Raw genomic sequence first — 26173 nt, 5'->3', positions numbered from 1 at the left:
TGTTTTAAATAATTACTTTAATGTGCTTAGTTACTTTATCATTATGAATGCACTTTAATCAACAGGACAAACAATACCCAGTGTTTCCTATTTTGTAGTCTCTTAGAAGAATACAGGAAAATGTTTATAAGGTATTTTATTCCTTATGCCCGCAGCTAAAATAAGAGATTTTAGAAGTACCTGGAGAGATGGAGTTCCTAAATTACATGCAAGACATCACTGGAGAATCTGGAAATAAAAAGGATTTATTCTCTCTAGGCTCACTGAATGCTACCTTCTCACAAATAAATGTTACGATGCCCTAATATACATTGCTTTCACTATCTCAGTCTTAGTCGCTAAATAACTTTATAATAACTGACGTTTTCTTTGACAGATCTCCTGAAATTCAACAAACAAACAAAATAATAAGATAGAAGCCTAATAAAAGTTCTTAATTAGGAAACTGGTCCCTAAGAGCACATTTTCTTTCAGCCTAAAGGACTGCTTTATAGCTAGGTCATTGTTGTTATTTTCAGTTGGTTTCTCTAATTTGCATGTGCACACACACACATGCACAATAACACAAAAACATTTTCTTTGAAGACAATTAAAATATAAAAAATTATTTTGCCAATCAGGTTAACTATCCAGATGTTCTTTTAAGTATATCACATATTTTTCTCTTTACTAACATAGTATTTCAGAATGAGAAAAGGTTCAAGATGTGGAGTTTACAACAAATCTCTTTCCTGATAGAATTTCTGTATTTTTCCACAGGGCCTCTTTTATCTGTGAAGAGAATTATTGCATGTGTTTTTTCCTATGTTCAACTTACTTTCTATCTTCTATGCTGAACATAGGAGAAAGAAAATGGTTTTCCCTCATTTTTTAATCATTCTTCTTGTATAATCTAATCTATATATTTATATATTCCTTAATGAAGATTTTGTCATGAAAATGTGTATTAAATATAGCATTACAAATATTGTCAGATCAATATTACTCATAATATCAAACTTTTTTCAGGACAGAAAAATTGATAAATTTAGAAAAAATATTATGCTTGAACGGATTTCATGAATCTGTTAATAATAGTTTGATTGTGTAGAACTCAGTTTAGTTTTCCATGTGCAGTTAAGCGACAGATAAGTGGCTGGGCTGGGCTCAGGTTTGGTGATAAATAATATGACACAACTGTTATTACTATAGTATTCATTTCCTTTATCTGATCTCCTCATGAATTAGCTTTTATTTTATTTTAATGACATATAATGCACAACTATTATTTCCTAGTTACTTTCATTTTTCTTACTGATTAAGTTTAATAAAATGGGAATTACGGATAAGTTTAAAGCTAACATAATGAAGGGATACAATACTGTAAAGACACTTTATAATAAAATAAAATATACTGAATGTGTTTTCTTACTTAGTGTTTAATTTTAAACTAAACCATTAAAAACTATTTTATCTTCCCTCAAATCTGACATCTTTTATTTCATTTTCTTACATAAATTATCCAAATACCTATTATTTTTAGAATAGTAAAGTGGCTTAATTTCTATGTGAATAAAATATTGAAGTAATAAAATTTTGAAGAAATGTCATGTTAATATGTGAATTACAGGGTATCTTCTCTTCCTACATGTAGTGATCAAAATCATTTTATTTCAAACTCTTCAACTCATCCTTTCTACCATCAATTCTTGTCAAGCACATAATAGGGAATCAGATAAGATTTTTTCAAAAATTGCAATTCAGAGAATTAATCACAAAATAACCATTGCATATTAGACTTTGTAGCAGGAGCATAAGTAAAAAATAATAAATCTACAGGACAATTTCATAGCTTTTATATTTTATTTTCAATAAGATACTTCATCTGCCTGCATGCCCTAAAAGAAACTTTTATATCAACTTTGTAATGGTATTTTTTTTTTTTCTGTAAAGTGAACAGATCAAATCAGTTCAATGTTAAATGAACATTATTTAGGTACATGTACTTTTAGAAAATTTTTTAAAATTTCATTTTTTAACACACCAACTAGTTTATAATTTTGTTCTTTATGAAGAAAATGCTAAGAAAATTAAAACCATGTATTATATGGTTTTAAAATCATACTTCCAGATTTCTATACTTATAAGATGGAATAGTTCAGCAACTATGTTCACTCTCACAGACTTTAGTTCTATTCAGTGATATGGCACATCGTGCAAAATTAACTAGTCACAAACAAAAACGTCTCAAATATAGTAAAAATGTACATATAATAAAGGTAATTCACAATACCAAATAAGAAATGTCATTTATCTTGGCTGTGCTTCAGAAATTTAGGCTTAATCATGGGGCGCCTGGGTGCCTCAGTCTGTTGAGCATCTGACTGTTGGTTTTGTCTCAGGTTATGATCTCAGGGTTGTGAGATCAAGCCCTGCTTAGGGCTCTGTGCTCAGCAGGGAATCTGCTTAAGATTCTCTTTCTCCCTCTCCTTCGGCTCCTCCCCACTGTGGCTCTCTCTTGCTGTCAATCTCTAAAAATAAATAAATATATTTTTTTTTTTAAATAGCCTTTGTCAAAGCACAAAGCAGGGAGAGGTGAGCACAGCTGTCCCTAGGAATGGGCAAGGTATGTATGATCACTGAGGAGGTATCCATATACACAAAGGACTTAAAACTGCTCAGTCTTGCTCTGAAAACTGAACAGAGTTAAAAGGAAATGTTGTGGTTTCCCCCTACCATTCACCTCTGGATCAAGTCCACAATCTTATTTCATCATATAGAAAATAAAATTGGCAAGGATCTCCAAAAGTAAATTACAATTTGGGTAAATGAAACAAAATATTCATTATTCCCAAATTTTGGTTGTATCTCCTGGATCAGAAACATTTTGTAGACAAAGGAGTATTTCAGAAAATTGAAATGTCATTCAGATGAAGGAAAGACATTTTCCACAGACACTTAAAAATTTCAAACTTTCAAATGGTTCTTATAGCACAAACATTATATGTTATGTAGTGTGGGTTCTGGGGATCCTTCAGTAGGACATGGGGTGGTCTCTTGGGGTTGATCTGCTTGCTGGCCTGTTCTTGCAGAGCTACACAGAAAGATTTCACTTTATCCCATAGCTCAGTTAAAAATGTCTTTTTTTTTTTTTGGCTCAATAATAGTTCCAAGTTGAGTAGCATGTGAATCTACATCATAATCTACTTCAGTCATCTCCAGGACAGCCTTTTCATCTTCTAACTATTGAATAGAGTCCTAGAACACTGTCTTCCTGTGATCTTCTACACCTTATTCTATTTCTACCATTTGTGAGATAGCTTCATGGAAAATAAGTAATTGTGGAGAAACCTCTTCACTTTGTTCACAAGGAAATTTTACATCATTTCTCTGAAGGGAACTGTCTATACCCCACTCTGCCTCTAAGTCCTCAATCTGATTTGGTGGGTGGTGCATTATTGGATGAACATCCCAGCAGCAGTTGGATCCACAAATTCTTTCACACTATTTGCATATCTTAATGTATCTTAGTATTTTCACAGGATGCCATCCCTGGAGAGTCTGTAGCTATTGTGTAGGCATCAGAGTTTTCACCCATGAATGAATCTATTACGACCTAAGTGAGTTTACTTGCTTGGAAAGGAGTAGGAGGTTTGTTTCTACCTAAGGCTTTTTACTAATTTCAGCACCTTCAAACCTTGTTTGCCTGTCTGCACTGGAAGTACCAGCTCCTCTTTCATTTCCAGGAAAATTGATGAGAGACAATTTGCCATGTAGTTCTCCTTTCCTTCTAAGAATAATCTGAAACACTGCATGACTCCAAGATGAATGTGCATTGGCAGATGTTTGACCGGATGTTCTACAACAGTTGCCTATGTCAATGAGATTCAGTACATCTTCAACACATTTGACTTCCTGTTCCTGTAATCCCACCACTTGAACCTGCTGTTTTCCATCTTTTAACACTCTTAGTTTTGCTTTCCTGTTTAGCAAGTCAAACATATTTCCACTATAAATTTCTAAAAAAAAGTTGCACTTACTTCAAGTTCTAATTTCTTACAGTTTGGCTTATTTGGCATTAAAAAAAAACCTTTCTGGCTGCTAATGCATGAATTCCTTTGAACAATCTTTTATTTTTCCTTTGAACAATTCTGGTTCTTTCCTGAGAAGTCATGTCCCATTGTTTGAGTTTTTCCACTTTCAGCAAAGAGCGTGGCCATTCTCCTTTCAAATATAGTTTCCACCAGTGGTCTAACTGTAATCTTGTAAATCATTTCAGTTAGGAGCTGAGTCATCAAGGGCAGAATCAAAACTCAATGCTTGGTTCTTTAGGTACCTTCTGGAGACAAAACTAAAAGTAGACCATCACAATAATTTTATTAGGGATTATGATGACATCAAGATCGTTGAGTGTCTTTTTTGCTGAATGGTCATTTCCTTACACAAATATGTATCCTGTGTTCATCAATAGGATCTGCTGTTGTCAATGGTCTACAGTCCCTTTAAAGTCTCTGATCATACACAGAATTTCATAATTTGGTTTTGTAGCATCAACATCCTGGGCTCTTAAGTTTTTTCTGTTGTAGTCGTTTTTTCTTGGTTGGTCTTTTTTTTTGTCTTTTGTTTTTCATAATTTTTCTACTTTTTTCACGCAGTGAGAATTTCTATGTGCATTCTGTTGTGCAGAGGAAGACTATTCAGGAAGTGGACTAGGTCGTGCACATGCAGAGCCAACCACTTTGTTATCTATTGGAGGAAGGTCATTCTAAACAGAAACCGTCAGAAGAAGTCTGACGATTCTTTACAGTTTTGTTTACTTTGGCTGAGGATGCGGGAGGTAGAGGTGTTTCTGGACTGGATTCAATTTCTTCATCAGGAACAGAGTCACAGCTGAGTGAAAAGATGCTCTCCGGGTCAGTATCTTGGTCCTTTGTATCTCCATTTTCTATCCATTCAACAATAATACTTTCACTATTTTCATTTAAAAATGTTACCATTACTTGATATATTTGGGATCGCTAGTTAGGGCCTTGAATTTGTTCTTATTTCCTCTCTCTCTTTCTATGCATATGGTCCTTTACAATAAAAATTACTTCCAAGCCTGGTTGAGTGTCACTCTATACCCCAAGAAAGTGACATTAAACATTTACCCCAAAAGGAACCATCGCTTGGCTAGATGGCTAGATCTCCACATAAATCCTGATCTGCATGTTGCTGAAGTTGGCCGTAACAGTTCACTTCATCTGAGGGGTGTGTGTGTGTGTGTGTGTGTGTGTGTGTGTGTGTGGCGGGGGTGAGGGGGAAGTGGTGGTTGTGACAGTGTGACTGTGAACAGGACCCTCAGGGCATGGAGTGATGCCAGAGCTGGGCAGTTAGGCACCAGGAGGGTGGGAGGGACCAAGCTCAATTTCTGAGAGCCAACTCTGGCAATAGAGATTTTTGGTTTTACATAAGTAAATTTAGAAAGCTGCTTCAAAAATTAATGAGATACATAAGTGGCCATAGAGAGAAAATTATCCCAAGCAATACCCACAAATACAGCCAGAGGACATGTGGGCAAATTCTTCCCCAGAAGACGAGGTTCCTTTTAATAAAATGAAGTCTTGTTTTTTATTTTGGTAAGCTATCAAGTTAAAAAAATTTGAATATAATCCAGTGTAAAAAGAGTCATTATCATACAACCTTATCATAAAATAATGAGGAGTAAAACTGCTGAGTTGAAAGATTACATTCTCAATCTTGAAAATTCACTAAATCCTAAAATTTCCTAATTTTATATTCAGTCCTGAAGCTGTCCATCATAAATCTGTATATGCTGTACAAAGACGGGAAATCAAAAAGTATAAAAGTACACACTCCCCCAATTCAAGATGACTGCATTAATATTGAAAGTATTATTATTGATGACACACATTTGGGCATTTTGTTGATTTGAGATTAGCAATTTAAAATATAACATTTAGAAACTCAATCTGTCAATTTCTTATAAATTGTTAAATTTTATGCTCTATTTTTTTTATATTCTTGCTCTTCACACATCCTTGTCCCACCAAAAGAAGAAAAAAAGGAAAATAAATGTACTGGGAATAAAATCTGGTAAACTGCTTGGTTTGAACAAGATTTCACCACTTACTAGCCACATGGTTTGGGCAGGTTACTTAATTTCTGTGACTGTGGGGCGCTTAGTGGCTCAGTCAGTTAAGCATCTGTTTTTGGCTCAGGTCATGATCTCAGGGTCCTGGGATTAAGCCCCACATTGGGCTCCCTGCTCTGTGGGGAGTCAGCTTCTCCCTCTGCCCCTCCCTCTGCTCATGCTTTCTCTCTTTCTCTCTCTCAAATAAATAAATAAAATTTAAAAAAAAAAATTCTGTGACTGTTGCTATTTTATTTTGTTTTGTTTGACTTTGAGAAGTTGATAAATTGATATACCTGCAGAGTATACTTTAGGATAGCTAAAACTAATGCATGTACAGTAAACAACATAATGAGTACATTTGGTACTTATTCAATATTTATCATTAATAAAATTATTTTTAAATATTATTGTAATATACTAGTTATTTTCTGTAGTCATTCATTATAATTATGGTGAGACTCATAAGTCAAATGTTAGAGCCCAGATAATAATATAGATGAAGCAAAATAAATAATATGGCTCAAAAGTACATTATTCTCGGGGCTCCTGGGTGGCTCAGTCGTTAAGGGTCTGCCTTCGGCTCGGGTCATGATCCCAGGGTCCTGGGAATAATAAATAAAAAATAAATAAATAAATAAATAAAAATAAAATCTTAAAAAAAAAAGTGCATTATTCTTTGTAGAACTATAGTATGTATAGTATATGTCTCTTTCTTGCCTAACTGGTGCCAATAACGTGAATTTGCAATGAACACAGGGATTTTTCAATTAAGTGGCTTATATTAGTAATGTAAAAAAGCAAAGCTCCTTTTAAGTTAGGCTCAAAGTTGTTTGGACAATGTATTATGACTTGCATAACACCTCAATCCTTGACAGCTTTTCTCTGGATGCTATTAAAGACCTCTTTCCCTGGTCTAAAACTCTTCTTCTCACAATATATATCAAATCTTAAGTTAAGGAAATGTAAAAAGTGGTAGTAAAATTTAGAAATGTTCAAAAGAATAGATGTTGAAAAAAATTCTTTCAGATGTAGACCTAGACATTGCAAAAAATGAAATAAGATTGATTTCATTTTTGATCTAATAAGATCATGTTATTTTATGTTCAAACAATCTTCAGGTTCCTATAATTGTCATTCCCTATAGAGCTCTGCTCCTGTCATGGCCACGTAAACTCCCATTGGACCAAAACTTCTGCAGATAACAATTATAAACTCAACAAAACATAAGCAATTTCCTTAAGGTACTGGAGAGGGACAGAAGCAGATATTCCATGAAAGTTGACACACAGAGGAAGGGAACAACATGAGGTCAAATTATTTATGATTCGTCCTAAGAGAAGCCTCAAGCCTTCACTATTCAATGCAACTAAAATTTAACAAGAGCCTTGCAGTCCAACTGACACGAGGGAACATAAGGCTGGATTTAATATAGATGCAACCACTTAAAGTAACAGAGAAATACCACAAGGAAAAGTGAGAGTAGATCCCTAAATTTTTTGTACAGTCTCTGCCCAGATCTCTGGCTAATCTCTGAAACACTGTACATAGGGAAAACCCCAAACAGGCTAAAAAGGAAAATGGAGTTTTATAGTTCAAGTTCAGCCAAGTTATAGGTCTTCGAAAATGAATTTTAAAAATAGTCATCAGAGGGCCATAAAATCATCTGTAGTTTCTAAAAAATATCCATTGCAATGCCCAAGGAAACAATCTAAAATTTGTTGATATCTAAAGAAATCAGATGACATAATTAATTAAAAAAAGAAAGAACAATAAACAAAAGATAACACTGTGTGACCTAGATGTCAAAATTTGCAGAGGTTAATAAAGGAACTATTATAACTATGTTTAAAGGTATAAAGGAAAATAGAGGTATATCTTGAAGATATTGTGTGTTTGATCCCAGACCATCCCAATAAAGTAGGTATCACAATAAAGCGTGTCAAATGATTTCTTTTTTGGTTTCCCAGGGCATATAAAGGTTATGTTTACACTATAGTCTATTAAGTGAACAATAGCATTATGTTTTAAAAATAATGAACATACCTTAATTAAAAAATACTTCATTGTTAAAGGTTAACCATCATCTGAGTTTTCAGTGAGTCATAATCACTGATCAGAGATCACCATAACAAATAATGAAAAAGTTTAAAATACTGTGAGAATTACTGTTACCAAGACATGAAGTGAGCAATTGCTGTTGGAAAAATGGTGCCACTAGACTCAGTCAACACAGAATTACCACAAACCTTCAATTTGTAAAAACACATTACCTGTGAAGGGTATTCAACTGAAGTGCAATAAGGTTATATGGTCACAATTAATGAAAAGACAAACTCCGAATGAAGAAATAGAGACTGTAAAAATCAAACCACTAGGAAATTATAAAACAGAACAAAATATATTGACATAAAACTCACTGGATGATGGGGTGCCTGGGTGCTTCAGTGGGTTAAGCGTCTGCCTTCAGCTCAGGTCGTGATCCCAGGGTTCTGGGATCTAACCCCTTGTCCATCAGACTCCCTGCTCAATGGGGAGTCTGCTTCTCCCTCTGCCCCTCCCCTTGCTCATGCTCTCTCTTGCCGCCTCTCTCAAATAAATAAAATCTTAAAAAAAAATCTCACTGGATGAGAAAACAATAATAATGATTGAGGAAAGAGTCCCTGAAGTTGAGGATAGATCAACAGAAATTGTGTAATATGGAGAATATATATGTATATATGGTGAATATATTTACATATATAAGATATAAATATGTATAATATATAAAATAAATATATTTGTGTTTGCATGTCATCAGCCTGTGGAACAATATCACATGACCCAAATACATGTAACTGGAATTATTAGAGTTCTCCTGAAACACAGAACAAGCAGAGATGGAGAGAAAGAGATTTATTATAAGGAATTGACTCATACAATTATGGAGACTACAAATCCCAAGACCTGTACTCAGTAAGCTGACAACCCAGACAACTATAGTGTAGTTCCAGTCTGAGTGAAAGGAGGCTCGCACTCCCTTTCACAACCAGAAAGTGCTGATATTTCTGTTCAAAGGCAGAAAAAGCCAATATTTCAGTTCAAGTCCAAAACCCCAGTTCATAGCAGTTAGGCAGAAAGTGTTCCCTATTACTCATGGGAAATTTAGCCTTTTTATTCTAGTCAGTCCATTCTTAGTCCACTGATTCAAATGTTAGTCTCATCAAGAAACACCTTCACAAACTCATAATAATGTTGGATCAAATATCTGGGCACCCCATGCTTCAGTGAGGTGACAAATAAAATTAACCAACACAAGTCCATTCCTAACATGACAGTAACATGATACTATCCTGAGTACAACCAAAAACACTAATTCTCAAGAGGTAAAGTGCTTGAATGATGTTTACTCTTCTCCTTGATAAACCATAACAAGCATTATAAAATTAACAATACTATGATATAAAGTCAATACATCTTATGTTACCTGATAGAGAATAAGAGAGTGAAGAAAACAAAGATATAGGATACACACATTCATAATAAAATGATGAAATACTCATAAAAATTACAGTCTTTATTTCCATAATTTGTCATATGGATATGCTATTCTCTGCCTTCAGCAAGCACTTCAACTGAGTGTGATTGTTTAACTGGTAAGATGACCCATCCCATCTTTCCTGTAGAGTCAGGGCCATTATTGGTCCTGCCTGGATTGGGTTGTTGTAGTTTTCCATTGACCTTAATCATAGGGCATCGAAATACTAAGAGATTCCCTTGGGGATCTCCTGTATTCTAGACATATTTTTTTCTTACCTCCACTGTGGAGTAGTAGTCCAATTCCCTCTTTGTAGTCAGGAGCAATCATCTGAGACAGCATAGTAACTCCCTTCTTTTCCTGTTGAGTCAGAGGCATGGGAAGTTCAAAGTTACCAGATATCAGTCTTAATTTCTAGCTCAAGGGAATCACTGTTGTGTCTTCTGGTGAAAACATTCACCCCTTTATTACTAAGACCTCTAAGGCCAGTTACACCTATGATTCTGGGAAGAGGAAGCAAAATATTTTGCTAGTGGGTCACTAGGGAAAATAGTGAGTAGTACCACTCCCCATTTCCATTCCTTGATTCCTAGACCTGTAAGTCATAGCTATGGGAGAACCACCACCATATACTGGATGCTTATTCAGAGCATGCACAGTCTTCTGGGAAATCCTACCCAAGGTATTGGCACCTAACTAGGACTGTAAATGAGTCTTCAGAAGCCATTCTACCATTCAACCAGCTACAGATGTTGGAGAACATGGTATGACCAGTACATTCCACAATAATGAGCTCACTGCCTCACTTTTTTTGCTATGAAGTGAGTTCTTTAATCAGAAACTATTCTGTGTGATATACCATGATAGTGAATAAGTCATTCTGTAAGTCCATGAATGGCAGGGAAGCCAAATCCATATCCAGGATAAGTGTCTATTCCAATAAGTACAAAATGCCACCTTTTCCGTGATAGAAGTGTCTGATAAATCAACCCCCCACCAAGTAGCTACTTAAGCTACTTAAGAAATGATGCCATGTAGAAGACTCATTATTGGTCTTTGTTGGTGGCAGATTGGGCACTCAGTGGTGGCCACAACCAGGTTGGCCTTGGTGAGTGGAAGTCTGTGCTGCTGAAACCATGCATAATCTCCAACCCTGCCACCATGACTACTTTGTTTTTGAGCCCATTGGTCAATGACAGAGGTGGCTGGAGAGAGATGATGACTGGTATATATAGAATGGGCCATCCTATTCCCTTGATCATTAAAATCCTCCTCTGCTGAGGTCACCCTGTGGTGAACATTCATATGGGGCACACACACATAAGTATTCCCTTCCTCTGTCAGTTGATCATAGGCAAATCCCCAGGAGGTTATGGGTGTAGGCCAAGAGAGAAAATGCAATGCAGTGGAAGTGGAGGCCATGGACATTTGGACCACTTCTTCATATAACTTACTTGTGCCTTCAGGACCTACTCAGACCAGATCATGTTATATACAACTTCTGTTTGATGATGGAGCACTGTTGTGAATGCCCAGCTTTAAGTAGGTGAAATAAGACCCGGTACATGATGGACAGCTCAGGTCACATGGTAATGTGGTGGCCTAAGCTTAAGCGTACAGTCTCTACTAAGAGCCAGTAGCAGGTCAAGAAATGTTTCTCAAAATGAGAAAAGTTATCCAGAGGATAGTAGGACTTCACTCTAAAATCCTAAGGGCCTGTGGTGCAATTAACCTATGAGGGCCCGCCAAAAGCTATGAATAGCCTCCCATGTTCACTCAGAATGAGTGAAGTGACAAGAACCTCCCTTTCTGCCACTGACATTTCAAGCACCATTGAATCTACTGGATCACAGGGCCCAAGTGGCAGAGCAGCTTGTAAGGCAGGATGGACCTGTTAACAAGAGCCTTCTTATGTTTCTGGGACCCACTGTAATATAACAGGTTTTCAGGTTATTCAGTAAATAGGCCAGAATAACACACCTAAATGAAGAACATGTTGCCCCCAATATCCAGAGAGATCCCGCAGGCGTTGAGCGTCATTTTGCTTAAAAGAGTAGCCAGATACAACAATTTTGTGGTATGTTACCACAGAATGAGATATATGGAGACATAGTGGTGTAAAATATTAAGGTCATTTTAATACAGATTAAGTATTGAACTAAAAATTCTAATGTATATTTAATCAAAATACATACAAGGAACAGAAGATATAGAATGAGCAGAAGAAAAACTTAAAGTGATCATAGCTGTGCATTTTTTAGGTAATAAAGACATGGATAAGTGGAAATTGGGAAGCACAGTGTATTAAAAAATAAAATCTGTACTTAAACACATTGACATGGAGTTACAAAATTTCCAATAAAATGAGATGATCTTAAAAGTACCTGGAGAGAAAAGATAGATCCCTTAAAACAAACAAAACCAGACTCACAAAAAGCTCCAAAATATAAAAATGAATCTAGAAGAGAGTAGAATAAAATCTTCAAAGTACTGAGAGCAAATCCCGATCTTTTTTTTGTCTACAAAGAAATGTTCTTTCACAATTTAGGGTAAAACAAGGACATTTCTAGATTTCAAAGTATAGAGAATTTAGAATAAATGCCTTGTACCACAGACCATTCTAAAAGAATCAATCTATTCATTAATCCAAAATGATCATTTACCACATATTTATTGTTTTCTATGTATTAATTACATGCCATTCTAGGCCCTGAAAATGCAACCAAAATCCTTCTTATTATGACACATTCTTGTGATGCAGTTAAACAAAAACATAAATAAGTAAATAAGTAAAAAAATAAATGAATACATACACACATAATATAGAGTATATTATATAGTATGTTAAAGCATGTAATATAATGAGAAAAATAAATCAGAAGGAAATATGGAGTGCCTGGTGTGGGATTATGATTTAAACCCAATAGGGAAATTCATCAAGAAACATTTGATTCATGTGGATTAAAAAAAAAAGTATTTTGAGCAAAGGAAAATCAAGTGAAAAGATTCTAAGGCAGGCACATGCCCTGTCTTTTGAGGAATAGTAAGAAAGAACCATTAGAAGAGATGAGGACAACTAGTAAAGGAAGTTCAGAAATCATTGTAATGTGGACCACTGTAAGGCTTGTTTTTAAGATTATTAAGATAAGAAGCTTTTGAAGGGTTTTGGGTAGAAGGCTGAAATACATGATCTGCATTTTGTTGATTAATCTAGCTGCTTAAATGTAAATAGAGAGAGGGGGAAAATAAGTAAGGGGGAGGAGAAAGTAGAGGAAGAAGGGGAGAGGGAGAACAGGAGAAGGTGAAGAAGAAAGAGAATGGAACAAAGAGAAGGAGGACGAGGACAAACAGCCAAGAGGCTATCACAGTAATCACAGCCAAAGGGACTTTGACATGGGCCAGAGTAGCTGCAAGAGAGGAAGTAGTGGTTACTTTCTGAAAATAGTCAACAGAGATTGCCAAGAGATTGCTAAGAGTGCGGGCAGGGGAAGATGACCTCAAGGTTTTAGTCTGAACAACCAACTGCAAGGAAGTTGCCATTTGCTGAGATGAAGTCTCAGAAAGGGAAAAAAAAAAAATGGGGGGAAATAGCAGAGTTTAAATTCAGAGCTGTTAAGTCTGAGATTTAGAATAAGCAGATGGACATCTGAGGTTGGAATGCAAAGAAGATTCCAAGGCTAGAGAAGAATTTGGGAGTTACTACCATAGGAGAATGAGTGAAGAGGAAGATTAGAACAGGTCCAAGTAATGAATACTGGGATTTGAAAATTAAAATGCTGTCTAAATGCCAATGTATTTGTATATTTAAATGAAAAGGACACATTCTTGAAAAACACAAATTATCAAAATTAACACAAGGAGAACCTATCTGAATAAAAAATATAAAATATACAAAAATGTCCATAACAATATTATTCGTGAAATTCATACACTGAAACAATCAATAGGCTACTCCACATTTGGTATAGTCACTTAATGCAATATCATAAAGCGATGAAAATGAGCAAAATCATGAAAGATACAACAGCTTATATAGATTCCACAGACATCCTGTTAAGCAGAAGACAACCAGTTCACACTGTATTATTCCATTTTTATAATGTTCATGTGCAGCCAAAACTAAACACTTATAGGTATTAGAAAGTTTGTTTCTCATGTTTCTCATGTGGGCTGATAATGATAAGGTATGACTTATACCTTGATCTTGGTTTGATTATTTTTATTTAAGCTTTACTGAGCTATTACTGGAATCTTTTATACTAATCATTCAAAAAACTTTACATCTTTAATTTTGTCTACTTTTTAAACTAAACTTCCAAAAACATTTTGTTTTTTAGGTATTAGAAAATAAAAAAAAAAAAGCAGACTAACCAGAAATATATTTAAAATTGTAGTGTACTAAAAGACTGGCCTTATGTATTATTAAAATATCCTATAAATCTACCATGATTTAATAGGGTTTATACTAGTATGATATTGGCAAGTTACGAAAGACAGAACATAGGTACTGAATAGTAATTGTAAGTATTAACAGGTGAGATGGGAAAGTAAAATATACAATCTGAACATAGAAAAGGCCCTAAAGAGAGAAATCCAGAAGCAACTGAAATAATAAATTTCACTACATATACTTTGAAACCATCTGACTAAACAAACTGAAACAAGGTAGACAAATTGGGGAAATATTTGCAAAATATAGGATAGAAAAATAAATTTTTACAAATCCATAAGAGAAGTAATAACCACCTAATAGAAAAATATTTAAATAACATAAAGAGCCCACAGTAAAATACAAACACCTTATGAATATAAGATGTTCAATATGACTCCTAATCAGATTTTCTAATTCTTCTAGTTTTGTGATGTGTATATTTTCCACATAATATGAGAAAATATTAATAAAATATCTATATAAACACAATTTTTATTTTATTAAGACTTATAACTTAAATCTTGCTATAATGGAAATTTTTTTCATTAAAAGTTGCTATTGTATTTTACAATCCCTGGAAGTAGCAGTCTCTATTTTACCCTATGAAAATTTAAATCATTGCTCTCAACTTTTTAAACTGAGACCAAGGGGCCCCTGGGTGGCTCAGTCGTTAAACGTCTGCCTTCAGCTCAGGTCATGATCTCAGGGTCCTGGGATTGAGCCCCGCATCAGGCTCCCTGCTCTGCGGGAAGCCTGCTTCTCCCTCTCCCACTCCCCCTGCTTGTGTTCCCTCTCTGGCTGTCTCCCTCTGTGTCAAATAAACAAAATCTTAAAAAAAAAAAAAAAAACTGAGACCAAGAGTAACACATTTTATTTATACTGCAACACTACACACATAAAGAAGCAGTCATTCACTAACGATATCTATGCCTACTACTTGTGATGCATGTAGAAGTATTATGGTCTGTTCTATCCTGTCGTGGTGTATCCTGCTTTATAATTTATAAATGCTAGTCTCAAGGCATTAAGTTGATGCCATCAGACTGTGACCCACAGTTTTAAAAGCACTGCTCCAGCAGGTGCCAAATGAGCATATATTTAGTTTCAATAGATTAATGTGAATTTTGCGAGATAGTAAGGATAGTACTTATGACCATTTCATTTGAAAGCCTGACAGAGCAAAGTGGTGTTGTGATCAAAAGATTCCAACAGGAGAATCAGTTTAACACAAACTTTTTTGCCAATCAGTACATAATTGTTGACTTTGATCGCAGTTCTGTGATGTGAGTACTTTCTAAAAATTGTGTGCATTACTTACCTTTTTGAAAAAGATACCATTTTTAAGAATTCTGCCACTCTGAAGAGAAGGAAAAAAAAGTTGTGCCTTCAAGTGTATGCATCTTTTGTAAGAAAGGATGATATTTTCATCATTTTAATGGTCGAAATAAGTGAACACGTAAAACTTTTTCACAGAGTAATCTCTCAATTGTGAGTAAAAGGAGTATTATTTGCTCTCAATTTGTAAGCGAAAGGATAATGCCAAACAGTTTTTCTCTTTCAAAAATAACACAAAGTAAACTTTCCCCTCCTCTTCCTGTCTTCAAAAGGGTATAAGTAATGACTTCTCATTGTACATCTGAACATTACAATTTTTCTTATACTTTTAACACTGTTACGCCATTTTTAAAGGTGTCATGGTTCGAAGTTTATAGCTATTTCCTCTTTGTCATTTCTTATTTTCTGTTACTCCAAGAAATAATATGTTATTCTGAGTATAGATTGAGAATTGTCTCCCTCCCCGCTCAGTTTAAATCTAATTTCAGTAATACATTACCAAAACTACTATGAAAACATTAATTCATTATTGAATGAATTGTTTTCATATCATTTAAAAAAAAACAGTGGGTATATTCTTAAATTGAGTTAAAAGATTGAAAGGAATTATATATGAAGCCATAACCTTTTTCATATTCAGATGAGACAGGCAAAGGTAATTTGTAAAGGCTATTGTGAGGGGAGGGGGTTATTCTGGGTTTGTGAAAATTGATTTGTTTTATGACTGTTGTGAAAATAAGATTCTTAAATGTCTTCTAAAACTTTTTAACTCCAATAAGGTCTTTGCTTATATTAAAATCATAAAAGCTAAGGCTTTGGTAACAAAATAGATAGGTTTCATGAAGACACAACTTTTTGAAATGTATAAAATTCTGTATTTTGTTTTAGATTATTTGCCCTATTTTTTTATCTTGAAAAATATCAAACCTACAGAAAAGTTATAGTAAAAGTCATTTAACGACACCCATTCACCCCTTACTAGAATTTATCAAATCAACATTTGACAAATTTGTTTTCTCTTTCTCCTTTGCTAAATATTCAAAAGTAAATCACTGACATGATGGTACTCACTCCTAAATATTTCATCTAGTTGCTTTTAAGATCAAAGACAGCCTCCTACATAACCACAATCCCATTTTCACACCAAGGAATTTAACTTGGATTCAATAATAGTATATGAAATGTAATCCATATTTAAATTATCTAATAGTTCATAAAATTAGCTGCCAGTCTTGCTTTAATACAAGATTCCACCAAGAATTATACATTGTATTTGGTTGCATATATCTTTTGTCTTTAATTCTCTTGACTTTCTTGTCTTTCCTAACATTGATACTTCTGAAGAGTCCAGGCCACTTGTGTAAAATGCTCTACAATCTGTCTTTTTGGGATCTCATGATCATATTTAGATTACACCATTTACAAACCATTTAAACCATATTACAAGGAATGTATACATTCCTTGGCATTATATCGGAATGTGTACATTCCTTGGCATTATATCAGAAGATGTAAGGTCAGTTTTTATGGTTAATGGGAATGCTAGTGGGTAAATCTCACACGAGGCTTTCCAACCATATGAATATCTGCTTCCCAGTAACTATTCACACAATGGCTCAGTGTCTGTTTATGGATAGTTGCCTAAAATATTTTTTTACATTAGTGTCTGTAAATTGGTGATTTGTTAATTATATCATTTTCCTATATTTACCCATTTACATTCTTCAGTAAAGACAGTTACATTCTCAGCAGTTCTGTGAATGAAGACTGTCCGCTTCATGGAGTGTTAAATAAAGTTTGTTTGTATCACCTAAATTGTCTTCTTTTATCAGTTTTTAACAGTCTTTGGGCGATGAGCAGTAGGATCAGAAGTTGATTGCTAACTACCTGCGACATGATGAGATGCACACTGAATCCTTTGCGCTTACTGTTCCTCTCATCAGGACCAGGAACTGTGGGTCAGTCCCTCTCAGATTTAAGCTCCACTCGCTTATGTTCAGCTCTCTGACCCAAACAAACTTTATTTTTTTATTTATGTATTTATATAATGTTATTATATTTATATATAAACACATATTTTTTGGCTTCATATATTGCTTTCAGAGTGTGAAATCAAATGCCACACTTTCCAGTTTTTAAAAAAGGGACAAAATGTGAGTGGATTTTCTAGGGCCAATAAGGAAAAATTTGAAGCTACTATTAAAGAATTAATCTCATTATGTTTTCTAAAACATAACCAGCTATGGGCTGTTTAAAACTATATATACATATACATACATATATTTTACTTACAAAACAGAAAGATCAAGCATGAAGACTATATACACAACTGTCAACTGATTATGTTACAGTAAAATATTAATTCTACCTTTTTTATTAAAAACAAAAACAAAAAGAGTTTTTGGGAACTCTCTTAGTTCCCAAAAAGAGTTCAGGGTTTTTTAAAGTTCCCAGAAAAGTTCTGGGATCCTGGAAAGGCTCTGGAATAATTATACTAGAAGTCCACAGTGAGTGGTAGCCATTAGGAGACTTAAGAGGAAGGAATTCCAACATCTGCAATGTGTGGTAGCCATCACGGGGACTTACAAAGGTAAGTCCACAGCATAAACCATTGGAGGGCTTGAGGAAATAGATTAAGACAAGGAACTCAGAATGTTTGACCAATGGCACATCAAAATCTAAGTAGAATCAAGTCACAATTTTACAAGCCATCAGGTCGTCCATACTATAAAGAAAACCTCTCATGAAAAGAACAATAGATCTATTGCTAATGGAAGTCACAGTCATAAAATTTGTGGGCATGAATCAAGCATTAAAAGCTGTTAGAGCACGAGCCACCTAATTCTGGACTCTTATGGTAGGATGAGTTGATCGCGGAATAGGTTAAATTGATACTGCCATCTCTCAACCTCAAGAAGATGTCCATGCAATGAGGCATGCCATAAAACACAAAATCCCCAACTCAGTGGCACATTCCTCTTAGGCATTAATTTGGCAATAAGAGACCCAAGGCCTAGCTAAAAGAGGCAATCTTCAAGTTTCAAAGAATTGAGCCTTCCTCCTTCCAGCATACCTCTTTATATGTCTAAGAACTGTTTCCCTGGAAGCTGTAGATACCGACAAAAACGGTAAAATCTTACTAAGGCAGTCTAGAATTACCATGGCCGTTATGGGAAATATTCCAACTAGCCAAAATCATTCTTTAGAGAAGTACACTTAAAAGCAAGTGTTCCCAAATCAAACAAACAGAATGGGATAACTATTTTAATTGCTATGCAGAAGCCTGCAAAAGGCTTCAAGATTCTGAGAGCTTAATTAAGACATACATTGTGAAAGGCTAATGAAAAGTTAAAGCTGTAAGAGGTACCCAATGCAAATGACTGTAAGACTGATGTGACTCCTCCTCCTCTCTATCCTCCTTTACCTGAGTATTCACAGTTTATTAAAACTACTTGAATTGCCTTTCCATTCTGCAGAGACTACAAGACCATAAACAAAAGTCCACCAAGTTAGTAGCCTTAAAACTGCAGAAGCTCCAGGACCAGAAACCTAAACCAACACCCACGCCTCCCATTTTGCACCCTGCTAGGGGTCTATCATCAAAACACTGGCCCAGAAATTGGGGTCTCATTTGTAATCAAGTGGGACACTGGAAAAAAAGATTGTCCTCAAAAGTTTTATACAAATCCTTCCATACCAACTTGAATGCTCCCATATCTCAAAGGAGGGCCCCATGGCCTCCTCCTTGTAGGGCTGATGAGACACTGAGGGATTCTCTGGTAAACTGCCATGAACTATTCCCTTAAACAGCAGAGGGGAAACTAAAATTAAAATTAATGGAGAAACTTGCCAAATTCTGGGAGATACTGCAGCTACATACTCTACCTTAAACCTCACTCTCTCTGGAGCCTACAGATTCGATCCTGGGAAAACTGACAGAAGCCTGTGAAGGGTAACAATTCTTAACAGAGTCAGCTCTCTTGGATCTCGGTTGTGCCCAGTAGAGAAAGTAAAATGTCATGTTGTTCCTTATTGGTTATCTGCCGTTTTCTCTCCTAGGGACAGCTATGCCTTCTTGTTTTGCATCCTGAAAAGTGGCTTAGCTTTCTGTCAGGAGCATGTAGGTTGTTGATTCTCTTGTATGGGGGCAGCTCAACCATTAGGTTCAGGTCCAAAATGTGTCTGGACAGAAATGTGAGCTGCACCCTGTTTGTGTCTGTCAAATGGCAAAACGAACACAACTTACTGATGAGTTTCCCTTTACTCAAGGGAAAAGAATCCATGGATTGGAGGAGCATGGCACTTCACAGGCAGCAGGACCCTGTTCCTGAGAGATTTTGTTTGAGTGAGTTTTACAGAACCTTAGAAAAGGCAACAAAAAAAAGGGCATGATTGGCTAGCAGGTCAGGGATTTCCATTTAAGGCTAAGCAGGCTCTATTCCCTAGGTTAAGGTAAATTAGCTAAAGCTGAATTAGAGGATTATGATGAGTGTTAGGATTCCTTGACAGGTGTTTCCCATAAATACAGGCTGACTTAGGTTTAGATTTGTGGTGTGGGGCAGGGCTACTGGCGTGGCCTCCATTTTGTGGATCCTGATATACAAATTAACTTTATCAGGTCCTGCTGATTGTTGCTAGCTCTCAGGGGAATTGCCTAAGACTTTCTTTTGGCTGTTTTTGGGAGTAGCTCTGGATCTTTGGAAGGTAGTATCCTTTGCACCCTTTTGGGGGGATGTCTCTTGCATCCAAGGGGTCATTGAAAACTGCCAGGAATATTTACTATTTGTTCTAGCTGAAACCTAACAAGATATTTGAGAGGATTTTTTAAGGAGCTCAAAGGTCAAAAGTTGACCAAATTGGAAGCTGATATTCAGAGTCTTACAGGATTTTTTTTTTTTTCTTTAGGCCTTCTCTCCTTAGCTGAATGAAACAGTTTACCCAGAGGGAAAGAAAAACATTCCAAACACAAACAGCTCTAGATCTAGAACATAGGAATCTTTTGATTTCTATCATAGTTGAAGATCTTCTCTCTGATATAAAGAAGCAAATTGAAGATAATATAGTGGGATGACTGGCTCAGTCCCTTCATAGCATTCAGGTTGTGACCCAATTCTTTGAGGAATTAAAAACAACTGTCCTCCAAACTGAGCCTTCACAAGAACAAAAAAAAGCCCACCTAATCCTTTTTACCAATTCCAGAATCTTCCCTATTCATTTCAAAAGGCTAATAGCTATTGTAAAAATTTTGGATTTAGGAAATAATAGACCTTCTTGGAGGAACTTGCATTGTTTCTCTGTGCCCTTAAGATGTGAATGTTCTACTTAGTCTTCTCTAGAAACTGAGGGCCATCTCGTCAAAATACAAATTTCAGGGAGGTTTCCTGTCAGAAGGAAACAAAGAGAGGAAAGGCCTATTTGGAAACTAGGTGAGTGAAAAAATCTTAAAAGTCTTCTCCACAAATACTGGTAAACAGTTTAAGTCATCTGAGTAGGAAACCTTAACTTATTCCATCTGCCAGAAATCACCAACTGCCAGGAACTACCCACTACCCACTGAATATATATAAAAAATAAACATGCAAAATGCTAAACAAAGCTTGCTCCATGGCTGAGTCAATGTGTACAATTACTTTGAGCAGTATGGTATTTCCCTCAATTTTGTCTGCTATGCATTTGATTCTATTACATCTGTACAGTTTTTTTCCAGTAGATACCATAACTTCCTAAAACACTCATATATTTCCAAAATGTCTTTACTACATATTTTACCATTAAGTAAAAATTTGCATCTTATCAAATTCCTACCCCCCATTCCATCAGCATGGTAATGACAATGCTTAATCATTCTAGAAACTCAACTGTAAAAGAATGTATTTTGATGATACTAAAAATCTTTCTTATTGGTATCATTTGATTTTCATATTAGCCACTTTCAGTCAAAAGTCTATATATCCAGGTTAGTACTATTAGCTCTTTAGTGATTTAATTTATGATATTATAACTCACTACAGTGCATGTACACATTATTTTTAAAATATTTCATCTATTGTGAAGACTGAATCTCTTGATATGAAAAATATCTCCTTTAACGTTAGCCAAAAAGTGTACCATTATTATTATTATTATTATTATTATTATTATTATTATTAATCTAGTACCAGATCACTACAGTACTAGTATACGACTCTCTGGAAGACCAATTATTATTATGGTCATATAAGATAGACATGGTTATTGCATTGTGGGGAGCAGAAGGCTAACTGAAGACAAAGCATAAGTTGACACCCTGCAGCCTCCCTCTACCCACCCCTCCCCTCCACACTCCTGGGTGGGATATGTGTGATGTTCTTCCAGGAAGCTCCCAACTGTCTTAATGTTATTTCTTTACTAGAGGGAAAAACAACCTTAATTTGACAATGGTAAGGCCTCTTATAAGTCCTCTTTAGCATATGAAAGTTCTTTGGAAAACCTTTTTCCCTAGCCCCAACTCCCAAGGATATAATCAGCCACCCCTCACAACCCTGGTGCAGCAGCTCTTTCTGCCCAAGGGTCCTGTCCCCATGCTTTAATAAAACCACCTTTCTGCACATAGATGTCTCAAGAATTCTTTCATAGCCATGGGCTCTGGACCCCACCCCACCAAATCTCACTGATATTCCAAAACCACATCAAAATGATAGAAGGAGATGATTGAGAATCTTTAGGGAAAGCATTCTAAGAGACCGGGGAGAAAAATTAATCAAGGGAATCTAAAAAAAATTAAACAATTTTATATTGACTTTACTGTTAGTATCCAAGATAAATCAAAGAAAAAAAATCTGGTCTGCAAATAGCTTTTAAAGTCCTGTTCAATAGCAAAACATCAATTTAGCTTTGAAATGGTCTTTTTCCCCACTAATTCCTAAGAATGAAGAGATGATAGGGATTGATTACAGTGCCTAATGTCAGCAAGTTGATACCATTTTTTCTAAAAATATTTAAAAGCTGCAATTTTGCCTCTCATCCTTGATCTTCACAGCAACTCAACCTGGCAGCAACAGGAATCCTATTCTTAAAATAATAGCTAGGTCCTTAAGCAAGCCAAGCAATGTTTGTAAATATCCATTTTAAGGGTTCTCCCAAACTAACCAATGGAACAAGAAAAAAAAAATTCACTTTGAGCTCAAAGCAAAAATACCAGACCCAAATGTGAAATGCACAGTGGGGTGTGTGTGTGAGATGTTTTGCTTGAATGGATTTGCCCAAGAGCTAGACATCATTGACCAAGATGAAACTAGTACAACTTTGTTAAATTCTTTGTATCTCATATCTATATAATTAAAATTTCAACAAAAGACTCTTATAAAACTCCCTACATCATATGTCAAAGTATGTCAATGACCTTTTATTTTTAAAAAATTAAGTTTATTTTTAAAATTGGCATTTTTGCCTTCTTGTTAACCAAAGCAGTGTATTGTAGGTCATTTGGAAACTATAAAAAACCATAAAGACTTCATTCCTTTTGATGGCTGCATAATATTCCATTATATATATATACCACATCTTCTTTATCCATTCATCTGTCAATGGACATCTTGGCTCTTTCCATAGTTTGGCTATTGTGGACATTGCTGCTATAAACATCGGGGTGCATGTACCCCTTCAGATCCCCACATTTGTATCCCAGTGCAATTGCTGGGTCTCATGGCAGCTCTATTTTCAACTTTTTGAGGAACCTCCATACTGTTTTCCAGAGTGGTTCTCACCAACAGTGTAGAAGGGTTCCCCTTTCTCCGCATCCCCGCCAATATCTGTCTTTTCCTGACTTGTTAATTTTAGCCATTCTGACTGCTGTGAGCTGGTATCTCATTGAGGTTTTGATTTGGATTTCCCTGATGCCAAGCAATGTTGAGCACTTTTTCATGTGTCTGTTGGACATTTGGATGTCTTCTCTAGAAAAATGTCTGTTCATGTCTTCTGCCCATTTCTTGATTGGATCATTTGTTCTTTGGGTGTTGAGTTTGATAAGTTCTTTATAGATTGTGGATACTAGCCCTTTATCTGATATGTCATCTGAAAATATCTTCTCCCATTCTGTTGGTTGTCTTTTGGTTTTGTTGACTGTTTCTTTTGCTGTGCAAAAGGTTTTTATCTTGATGAAGTCCCAATAGTTCATTTCTGCCCTTGCTTCCCTTGCCTTTGGCAATGTTTCTAGGAAGAAGCTGCTGTGGCTGAGGTCAAAGAGGTTGCTGCCTGTGTTCTCTTCTAGGATGTTGATGCACTCCTGTCTCACATTGAGGTCTTTCAACCATTTTGAGTCTATTTTTGTGTGTGGTGTAAGGAAATGGTCCAGTTTCATTCTTCTGCATGTGGCTGTCCAATTATCCCAAAACCATTTGTTGAAGAACTGTCTTTGTTCCATTGGACATTCTTTCCTGCTTTGTCAAAGATGAGTTGACCATAGAGTTGAGGGTCCATTTCTGGGCTCTCTATTCTATTCCATTGATCTGTGGGTCTGTTTTTGTGCCAGTACCATACTGTCTTGATGATTACAGCTTTGTAATAGAGTTTAAAGTCCAGAATTGTGATGCCACCAGCTTTGCTTTTCTTTTTCAACATTCTTCTGGCTATGCGGGGTCTTTTCTGGTTCCATACAAATTTTAGGATTATTTGTTCCATTTCTTTGAAAAAAGTGGATGGTATTTTGATAGGGATTGCATTGAATGTGTAGATTGCTCTAGGTAGCATTGACATCTTCACAATATTTGTTCTTCCAATTCATGAGCATGGAACGTTTTTCCATTTCTTTGTGTCTTCCTCAATTTCTTTCATGAGTATTTTATAGTTTTCTGAGTACAGATCCTTTGCCTCTTTGGTTAGATTTATTCCTAGGTATCTTATGGTTTGGGGTGCAATTGTAAATGAGATTGACTCCTTAATTGTTCCTTCAGGAACTGGAGGGTATTATGCTGATTGAAATAGGCCAATCAGAGAAAGACTTGTATCATATGATATGAGGAATTCTTAATCTCAGGAAACAAACTCAGGGTTGCTGGAGTGGTGGGGGTGGGAGGGATGGGGTGGCTGGGTGAAAGACAATTGGGGAGGGTATGTGCTATGGTGAGCACTGTGAATTGTGTAAGACTGTTGAATCACAGACCTGTACCTCTGAAACAAATAATACATTATATGTTAAAAAAAGAAGCAGGAAGGGAAAAATGAAGGGGGATAATCAGAGGGGGAGATGAACCCTGAAACACTATGGACTCTGAGAAACAAACTGAGGGTTCTAGAGGGGAGGGGGCATGGGTTAGCCTGGTGATGGGTATTAAAGAGGGCATGTACTGAATGGAGCACTGGGTGTTATATGCAAACAATGAATCATGGAACACTATATCAAAAACTAATGATGTAATGTATGGTGATTAACATAACATAATAAAATTTTAAAAAAAGAAAAAGAAAAGAAAGAAACATAAAGACAAAAAAATAATTCAAAAGTTACCTGTGGATTTCAATCATTTTACAAAGTATTAACATACTCTTAATACACAATGGGATATCAAACAGTAACCTGATATTTTTTCTTAAAATAAAATGCAAGTTTTTTCCATGTTATTAGGTCTCCAGGAAGCTGTTATTCCAGCATGTTGTATTGTAATGTTTATAAATTTTCCTCTATTTTTGGACTTCAAGTTTTTCCTCTAATATTTGCTATAATAAACAATGCCCCTAGAGATGCTTAAAATTATTTTTCAGAACAAATTATGCTACATACATTTTAAACCAGGAATGATAATGCTATAGTTTAAGACTTCATTTTTTTCATTATTTTGCTTAAAATGTCATAGTGTAATTTATATTTTATCAGTTTATCTGCACATTGCTCCTGGATTTTTTAAAAAATGTATTTCAATCCCATATTATTTGGTACATACAAATTCAAAAATGTCCTCTTTGCTTTGTAGATGCATTCTTACCAATATAAAATAACTCCTTTTCCCATTTAATGCTTTGGATCTCAATTCTTTTTATATGATAACAATATGACAATCTCTTCTTTCTTTTTGTTTACTTTTTGCCATTATATATTTTATCCTTCCTTTATTGCTAGCCCTTTATTCCATTCTGTTTAATGAGTATTCTTTAAAATAAATGAGTTTAACCCATATTTATTCATTTTTGTTACATGAATGGACCTACTTGATGTATGGCTTTTTGTTGTTGTTGTTCTTTAGAGAGAGAGAGAGCTTGCACATGAGCAGGGAGGGAAGGACAGGGGAGGAAAGACAGAATCTTCAGGCTCCACATCCAGTGTGTAGAGCCTGACACAGGGCTCAGTCTCAAGACCCTGAGATCATGACCTGAGCTGAAATCAAAAGTCTGATCCTTAACCAGCTGAGCCACCCAGGCACTCTGATGTATGGTTCTTTGATAGTATATTTTAAGCTACTCTTTCTTTCTTTTTCCTCCTCTTCTTCTCCCTTTTCTCTTTCCCCTTCTATACCTCCTCTTCTCTCTTTTCTTCTTTTCTGTTGTCCTCTTCCCCACTCTTTTTTCCTCCTCCTCCTCTTCCTTTTTTATTTCTTTTATACTTCTTCTACCTTTTCTCTTTTCCTATATGCTCCAGGACATCATGCTCACAAGAAACTCTTTTTTTTAGAAACTCTTGATCATTGTTATTGATTATGTCCGGAAACAATTTTGGCTCCAAATAGAAGAAATGTGAGAGAAAAAAGAATTTTTTTTTTTTTACAACCTCTTAATTGCTTTCTGAATGTGTGAATAGACAACTCCA

At 35.5% G+C, this 26173-nt stretch overlaps 1 pseudogene; it reads right to left on the bottom strand.

The window, feature by feature from the left end:
* Positions 1-2954: 2954 nt before the first annotated feature.
* On the bottom strand, positions 2955-4985 carry LOC123862177 (kinesin-like protein KIF2A; annotated as a pseudogene).
* Positions 4986-26173: the final 21188 nt, after the last annotated feature.

The sequence above is a fragment of the Mirounga angustirostris genome, unplaced genomic scaffold (assembly GCF_029215605.1).
Source record: "Mirounga angustirostris isolate CCGP_5_RB_7025 unplaced genomic scaffold, mMirAng1.0.hap1 SCAF_9, whole genome shotgun sequence".
Classification (NCBI taxonomy): Eukaryota; Metazoa; Chordata; class Mammalia; order Carnivora; family Phocidae; genus Mirounga; species Mirounga angustirostris.
The sequence above is the reverse complement of the archived record's forward strand: the minus strand, read 5'-3'. Positions and strand labels throughout refer to the sequence as shown.